Source organism: Gigantopelta aegis, chromosome 8 (assembly GCF_016097555.1).
Source record: "Gigantopelta aegis isolate Gae_Host chromosome 8, Gae_host_genome, whole genome shotgun sequence".
NCBI lineage: Eukaryota > Metazoa > Mollusca > Gastropoda > Neomphalida > Peltospiridae > Gigantopelta > Gigantopelta aegis.
In genome coordinates this window covers 32,386,957-32,395,816 of record NC_054706.1, presented here as the reverse complement: position 1 = coordinate 32,395,816, position 8,860 = coordinate 32,386,957, and the positions used below count along the sequence as shown (strand labels likewise).

General features: G+C 38.0%; 1 long non-coding RNA gene across 1 annotated transcript; it reads left to right on the top strand.

Moving 5' to 3' along the window:
* Positions 1-376: 376 nt before the first annotated feature.
* LOC121380109 lies at positions 377-4,228 on the top strand. Its single transcript, XR_005958881.1, has 3 exons — positions 377-592; positions 3,739-3,840; positions 4,057-4,228. It is a non-coding gene; the product is annotated as an uncharacterized LOC121380109 (long non-coding RNA).
* Positions 4,229-8,860: the final 4,632 nt, after the last annotated feature.

Below are 8,860 nucleotides of genomic sequence, written 5' to 3'. Positions count from 1 at the left end.
TCCAATTAAGGATCAAGCACGTTTCTCCCAGGCACAATATCTGACTTCGCCAGTGACTGGGTCCGGAAACAAATGGCTGTCAATTTAATGCATGAATACTTTTATGCACTTAATTTTCTTTGTATTATCAATCCTACTGTTGACAGACAATGTGTATTACTGTATTCTGTCCTAGCGATACCTTTATTCCCCGCCAGGCGCCGATCAAAAGGAAGGGTGCTGGGAGTGTGCATTCCAATGGTATTTCGACATTTTCCGTTAAGTTACGGCAATGGCCGGAAACGTTACCATAAAAACTGTCAACAGTTCTTTGACGTCACGTTAACAATGCTTTTAAATATGCTTATTGATGTCAAAGCGATACTACGTACATTCTTCTGACTATTGTTTTAACTTCAAAAATGTACGAACAGAATCGCTGTTTGTCATTTAATAATCATATTTGTGTTAAAAGTGTATAAATGTGAGAGAAAAAAAGCTGTGCATGGATATAATACTACCCAATAACGACAGCTAACTACTGTGCTCTGTTTTTTGTTGTGGGTTTTTTTGCTATGTTTTCTGCATGTTTTGAGTGGATCAATGAACAGAGGTAAGTGTTTCATTATTTGTTTGTTTGTTTGGGATTTTTTTTTTTTTTATCAGGACCGTTGAAGTCGGATTTGGGGTGCGTAGGCATTGACATAGCGATGGTTTTATACCGAGGGGTCACACACATTGTTTGCGTGTGTATTGGGGTGTGTATGTGTGAGGGTTTTTTGTGTGTGTGTGTGTGTGTAGGTGACTGGAGAATGCATTTTCTCTCTCCCCCCCCCCCCCCCCCCGCCCCATGCTTCACCCGGGCTAAGCCAATGCATATTATTAATAAGACAAGAAATGTTCGCGATGTTAATCCAGTTCAGTTCAGTTGAATGCATTAATTTAATCATAAACCACTAACACATAAGCCTTTGAACCTTAAAGGGACATTCCTGCGTTTGCTGCATTGTAAGATGTTTCCGACTAATAAAATATTTCTATGATTAAACTTACATACATTAAATATACTTGTTTAGAATATCAGTATCTGTATATTCAATGTGTTTCTGGTCGTCTTAATATTTGTAAGAAGCCCAAATTGGATTTTGTCTTCAAATAATTTCATATGTACGAAAAAATATTTTTTTAAAAAATAATATGAAATTTAACCTAGTACAAATATTAGAACGATCAGAAACACGTTTAATATACACCCACTAATAATTTATGCAGAAAAATATATTTGATATGTAATTATAATCGTTAAAAAGTCTCTGTTAGTCGATAACATCTTAAAAATTGAAGCAAACTCAAGAATGTCCCTTTAATTAAATATAAGCACGAAAATAAATTGAAATGAAATGAAAATTTAATCATAAGAATTGCCCTCGAGTGTGTTGGAGGTGTGCACCCTCTAAAATTCGAAGTGCCCTGAAAAAGTATAATATTTAGCAGATAAGCATGCATTTATTAGTTTTTAGTGGGGAACATGTTTACAATGGTCAGCTTGATATTTTAGTGGGGGATTACCATATAAATAATATAATACATGTTACTAACATTGTTAGCGTACTTCTGAATACTGTTAGTGGGTGCCCCTTTTAAGCATTGCGCCTCCTCCCTAGGAAAATCCTGCATCCGCCCTTGCCTGTTGTGACAATATAAAACAATGCAAATTTTAATACTAACACCTTGCTCTGAATGTGCACGTTAACCCCTTTGGTATTGGTATTGGTAATACTAACACCCACCCTTCCCCATCCACCAGCTTCACCGCTCGTTGTGACCCCTGCTGGATATTACACTGGATCCGCCACTGTGAATTTGTGTCATAGTAGTTTGTTTTGTTTAACGACACCACTAGAGCACATTGATTAATTAATCATTGGTTATTGGATTTCGGACGTTTGGTAATAATCTTCAGAGAAAACCCGCTACACATTTTCATTAGCAATCTAACGGGATGGTTTGTATACACATACCACGGAGTTTGATATACCAGTCGTGGTGCACTGGTTAGGACAGGGAAAATATATATAAAAACAATGAAATGAGCCTACCACGGGGATTCGATCCTTCGAACGGATCACCTGAGCAGTACGCTTTACCGACTTATATTCCGCCTAGTTCTATCATATTGCATACGTATCATTACCTAAATGAAACGTAAATCAGATACGAATATTGTTTTTTTCGAAGCAGAAGACATATGCATTATGAAAACGTATAACGACAGGTCGATAACAACGCAAACAATGCGTTTTAACATTTTGGGTATCATTTACACAAGTGTTTTGACATATAATAACATACATCACGACAGCACACCTGCGGTACTGATGGCGAAACATGAAACATTGACAATTAGCAATTAGATACCTGATATTGCTGGAAATTAATTCCATTGTTTGATATGGGTGGGGGGAGGGGAGGGCACAGATTACTAAGGGGGGTACAATAACTATGACGATTATGGGTTATGCATTTCTTTTGCCTTCACTGCCCCCCGCCCTTCCCCACCTCTATTGAAACGCTAATTGATATTGTACTTGTCCCTCCAATTACTGATTTTTTTCTGGTGCCTTAAATAAATTAACACACACACACACAGACGGACACACACACAGACGGACACACACACACCTACACACACACGCACATACACACACACACACAGAGACAGACACACACCTACACACACATACAGACACATACACGCACATACACACACTGACACAGAGAGAGTGGGGGGGAGAAGAGAGAGAGAGAGAGAGAGAGAGATAGAGAGAGAGAGAGAGAGAGAGAGAGAGAGAGAGAGAGAGAGAGAGAACACACCTACACACACATACACACACACACACAAACGCGAGCACACACACACGCGCACACGCACAAACACACACACGCACAGACACACACACACACACACATACTGATTAAAATGCTTCTGAATTATGGAGAACATTAGAACAATATTGATTGAAATCATAATAATGCTATTTTAATTACAAATAACTCAAAAGAAGTTTAAATATGACTATCTTTTTTATAAAAACTAAATTTGCTCTTACGATTTATCGTTTAACTTAATGTAAGTCGCATTAAATACACTTTGGCATTTGCTATTCCGTCGACAATGCCATAAACATTTAAGTCTAAAAAAACGAGTCACTGGATCTTTTAAACACTTTAAATGCTGTGATTTTCTGTCTTAAAAGCTTTATTCATTAGCAATACTTTATAACCAGCTTGTTTATAAAAAATATATAACTAATTATTACTATTTTCTTGTTAGAATGGAGTTTATTTTTTTAATTCATTCCTAATAGTCTATTCACCCCCACGCTGGTGGAATGGAATATAGCTCTGTGGTAGAGCTCTCTCTCTCTCTCTCTCTCTCTCTCTCTCTCTCTCTCTCTCTCTCTCTCTCTCTCTCTCTCTCTCTCTCTCTCTCTCTCTCTCTCTATAAATCAATGTGCTCTAGTGGTGTCGTTAAACAAAACACACTTTTTTAGCTTAAACCTCATATATTAACATTGTCACCTGTGTTATTTTATTTGGTATAGTACAACCTTTAACGATTCAATGGGGAGATGTGTAATAACTTAGAAAGCAGACCAGAACATTGGTTTTGTTTAACAACAACACTAGAGTCCATTGATTTATTAATCATCGTCTATTGGATTTCAGTCATTTGGTACTTCTGACATATAATTTTAGAGGGAACCCTTTGATATGCTACTGAGGTGATTCGACGTAAGCATCTCAGGCGAGCACTCTACCGACTGAGCTAGAATCAAGACCCCAGTTTGTTTTATGCAGGTACAGAAATGAATATTTATTTTACATAAATATATTTATGGCAAATCCAAATCCACATTTTAGCACCACGCTTGAGTATCCCGATTCGTGTTTTAGCACCAAACCTTTTGCAAACTCCGATAGAGTTATCTTTTTTTCTTCTCTCGTGACCATTTTGGCGCGCAAGGAAACAATTGTTGGCTCGCTCTCTCACCCTCTAATTTTGTATTCTTTCAGGCATTGCCAGATGAGCTTCAACAATAATTTATGGTGTGTGAATACGTAATTTATATGCACTAATTGTTCATTATGGCAGGTATTTGAACCCCCATCTGTCATGGTTCAGTAAACAATTTTGATTTTTAATGCGCAAAAAAAGGAGTCTTCAAACGATTCCGTCATTTATCATTAAATGGTGTTTTTCAATCCATAAAGTGTGTTTGTGTTTTATTCACTGATAACCATGAAACGAAGCACAGCCTTTTCTGGAGAGTGACATAAAGGAATTTACTACTAATATCTCGGCGTCTTGTCTTATCACGTCTTTGCGACCGTTCGTGTTTAAAATGTCGTTAATCTGCCGGTATAGCGTGCTTGGATGTTGTCTGGGTAAAACCACGTAATAGGTTATGTCATACCATCAGCTAAGAGTATCACTCACTGACATTTAGCTGTGGAGTTTTAGAAGGATTAATCCTTTCAAGAAAAAAAATATATTATCATTTTGTGAGCTTGATGTCAAGGGCATTGTTGCTATGTCTGTGAGCGGGACTTAGATCAGTCGGTTGAATGCTTGCTTGACGTGCTTGCGTCACAGGATCGAACCACCTCTGTGGATCCATTCAGCTGATTGGCGTTTTCCTCGTTCCAACCAGTGCATCACAACTGGACAAAGGCCGTGGTCTGTGGGAAAGTGCATATATAAAAGAGCTCTTGCTGTATTACGAAAAACATAGCGGGTTTCCTGTCAGAATTACCAAATGTTTGGCATCCAATAACCGATGATTAATTAATTAATGTGCTCTAGTGGGATCGTTAAATAAACAAACTTACTTTTTTCCTCTGATGACTACGAGTCATAATTACCAAATGTTTGACATCCAATAGCCGATGATTAATTAATCAATGTGCTCCAGTGTGTTCGTTAAACAAAACAAATTTGTTGCTTTGTCAGCCAAGGTAGCGACTTTAATGCCAAGTGTATGGTTGCTACGTCAGCCATGGTCGTGTCTTTAATGCCGTGGATTATTGTTGTTATTCCATCCAATGTAACCGCTAGATGTTCTTTAATAACATGCAATCAATTTCGAACGCATCCGCGATAATTTTGGTGTTCACTTTACAACTTCAGACATTGGTCAACATTCAAGATAGGCAACACATATGGTTCAAAATATCATGTTATTATCACACTGGACGATATATTAAATAACGACACAAATAACCAACAGAGCCGATTTATCCTAGTAATACATGTAGCACGTGCTACGGCTCCGCGTTTCAAAGGGCCCCGCGGAAATGTGTACATTTATTTTCCACAGGTCATTTTCCCCATCTCACCGAGGGTGTTGCAACATATATATCCTGGGAAGGGGGTCCCCGCTATTATTTGTACTACAGGCCCCGCGACCGCTCTGACAACTAACCAACCAACAAACCAACAAAAAAACCCACCCCTACACAATAGATTAACTTAATTTTGCATTCAGTTAAACTGAAACAAATCTGTTAGATTAGTAAGAGGAGTGGGAGTGGAATAGACGATGTGAAAAACGAACTACAGATCTGGACCCCGTTTTACGAAGCGATCTAAGCTCTAAAATCGCCTTAAAGTTATATTCTCTGGTTACCATAGTATAACATCATGTACAAATGTGAAATACAAGCTCAAATGCACTTTTAAAAAAGTCGTGTGTGTTCGCTATGAACGGATATCGTCAAACGTATACGCTTGATTCGTCGCCTGTGCCGCCATAGCTCGGCAAAGCACAAACGACAGCCTGTTGTCAGTTTCAGTTAACATGTGCGTTTGCCGATTTCAAATTGTAGGATTCGTCTCAAAAAATTAGAAGAGAAATCTTGCGCTGTACGAAGAACGTTCGGTTGAGGATACGGTACTAGAGTCTTTAGTTAAAACCGGTTTGATCTTGACAACGTATTATCGACAGTCGTACCTTCCTATTTCAGAATTGATATTTTATAAAGTGTTAGTAGAACTTTCAAAGTTTAGTTTGTATACTAGTAACACATTAATCATGTATATATTTTAAAAATAAAATATACTAATGTAGACAATGAACGTTTTCACTTCTTAATTTTACGTGTTAAAATCGACAAATTCAAATAAATATTATTTCGTTTGGAAAGAGTAAAGTTGGGGGGGGGTGTTTAACGACATCAAATATAAAGTGTATTGATTTAATAATCATCCGACCCCATACAACCGTAAATAAAATGTGTTGAGTGTGTCGTTAAATAAAACATATCCTATCCTTCCTTCCATCTGCTGTTGGATGTCTAACATTTGGTAATTTTGACATATAATCTTAGAGAGAAATCCGGTGCATGTGCAGGGGGAGGGTATTGGAGGTCGAAACCCTTACTTGCCCAAGCTTAAAAAAAATTGTTTTTTTTTTTTTTTTTTTTTTTGGGGGGGGGGGAGCATGACCCCATATAAACTTCGCTCAGCACAGTCTATAACCCCAACCCCGCTGAAATCCCTGCATACGCGCCTTGGAAACCCGCTACATTTTTATTTTTAGCACGGGGTCATTTATATGTACCATCCCAAAGACAGGATATCACATACCATGGTCTTTTTGTATACCCGCCGATGGGGATCGATCCTAGACTGACCCGCACATTTCCAAAAAACACCTTTTTAGGTCTAAGTAATGAACCCCTAGAGCGTTACGTAATTAGTAACACCCCCTTACATGTAACGCGTATGCCAACAGCTGGCCACTGTCAAAATTTCAAGGCAAATCCCCCACTCACTTCTATACTTGTGATAAGCCAATGAAAACCGAGATCGGTACGAGCCCGTCAAAAGTGTCCCACTTTCAAAATACTGGCTATGTTTTTGACCTGGATAAGCCAGCGTAGTGAAACCAATGCGGAGTGCGGCGTCATATATGCACCACACGTAATTGGATTTTCTGTTCTATATGCTTAAATAATAAAAATATTCCAGGGAATGTAGTTTTAAATGCCTAAGGTAGTGACTGTAATGTTTTCCTAAGATAGTAACTTAAGGTGATTGTAAGCTAAGATCGTTTAGTAAAACGGGCTGTCGATCTTAGGAAAACGTTACGGTCGCTACCTTAGGGTAAGATCGCTTCGTAAAGCGGGGCCCAGGGATCTAATTAACAAAACTTAAGCTCTCTTAAACAACATTAAATAGTCATTAATTACATTGAGAATAATACATGAGTGGCCATTGAATAACACTTATCTCACAACGAATTGTTTTAAAATGTATCTAACGAGCAAAAGTGAGTTTGATACGTTTTTAAACGAGTTGTGAGATAAATGGTATCTAACGAACACGAATGTATAATTCTATTTCTTACATATCCTCAAAACAAACCCCAGGTTTTAAGCAAAAACAAATGTAATTTTTCGACTAAACGTTATTTACAGTCGTTGCACTTGTAACTGACTTGTGCGTCACAGACACATGATTGTCTAAAGGGTAACTATACGTCAGTCTAATCGATTTCCATCGCGCTTGTTTTTCTTATTGAACGAATGGCATTGGTGACCTGTTCATCACCTAGGAGCAGCCAGTCGTCTGTCTGGAAATTGTTAACACACGTGCATGTGTTAACAAGTATGTGTAATCATAATAGCAGACGGTGTTCTCACCAACGGGTGTGTAAGAATCATAAATAACACATGGTGTTCTCACCTACGGGTGTGTAAGAAGTCTTTTTTGCACTGTACAGCGAGATGGCAAAACATTGCGAGAGTTTAGTGAATTAGGTTTCCGTACTTGGTGCTAGGGACAGCGAATTTGAATATAATTTAGACATAACAACAAATAGACTGCATTACGGTATACCACGATCATAAAATGGTCTGGGTTTTCGTTAAACTTTAATTCCATGCGCAGCCTCTCAGACACGAATGAACATAAAACATAGTCACTCTGCAAGATGAGATGTAGAAATTCCATACTGATGCCAATCTCATTAGCATTATAGCTTCTGAGACGAAGCAGCCCAACGTCATATGCTACCATAAAACAAAGGATACGAGGTCAGAACATAGCCAGTTAATACCAAGCAATGTTTAAAAAGAGAGAGAGAGAGAAAGAGAGAGACGAAGACAGAAATAATGAAATTCATTATTGATTACGAAAAATCGTATCTCGGAAACGATATCCGAATGAAGCCAGAGAACACAGATGTTCGATTGCCTGTTCGCGTCTGGATGGGATCGACATGGAATGGGAACCAGCTGGATACTAATCTCGGTGTAGCAGGATTAAACTCGGTGATGAACCTCCGTGGGTGGTGCACGTAGGTGCAGAATCTCTCTCTCTCTCTCTCTCTCTCTCTCTCTCTCTCTCTCTCTCTCTCTCTCTCTCTCTCTCTCTCTCTCTCTACAGACTCATTAGTTCAGAAACAGATTCAGAATATTTTGTTTTCTAGGGCTGGGGTGCGTCTTTTCAAAGGAATGCCTAAAGTAATCCTAAACAAATTAACTATAGTCCATCCCATCCTCCTTCAGAAATGATTTTTTTTTATTGTGTAAATAATTTTTGTTTGGTTTTACGAAAGAAGAAAAGTAAAAGTGTTTTGGAAATTAAAAACAAACAAAAAACACAACCTATTTTTGTTTCCAATTTAGAAAACAGTCGGTTCAGAAATAAAGAACTTGTAGTAAATTCCATGGTATGAAAACAGGCGATCCGTGTGGCAAGGACTATAGATGGCAATCTTTCTAAAAACAAAAAATCTACCCAGTTTTAATACTAAATCGGAAAACTGTTTTTTGATTTTTGCTTCATTGAAATATATTTTATTGCTTTAAAAAA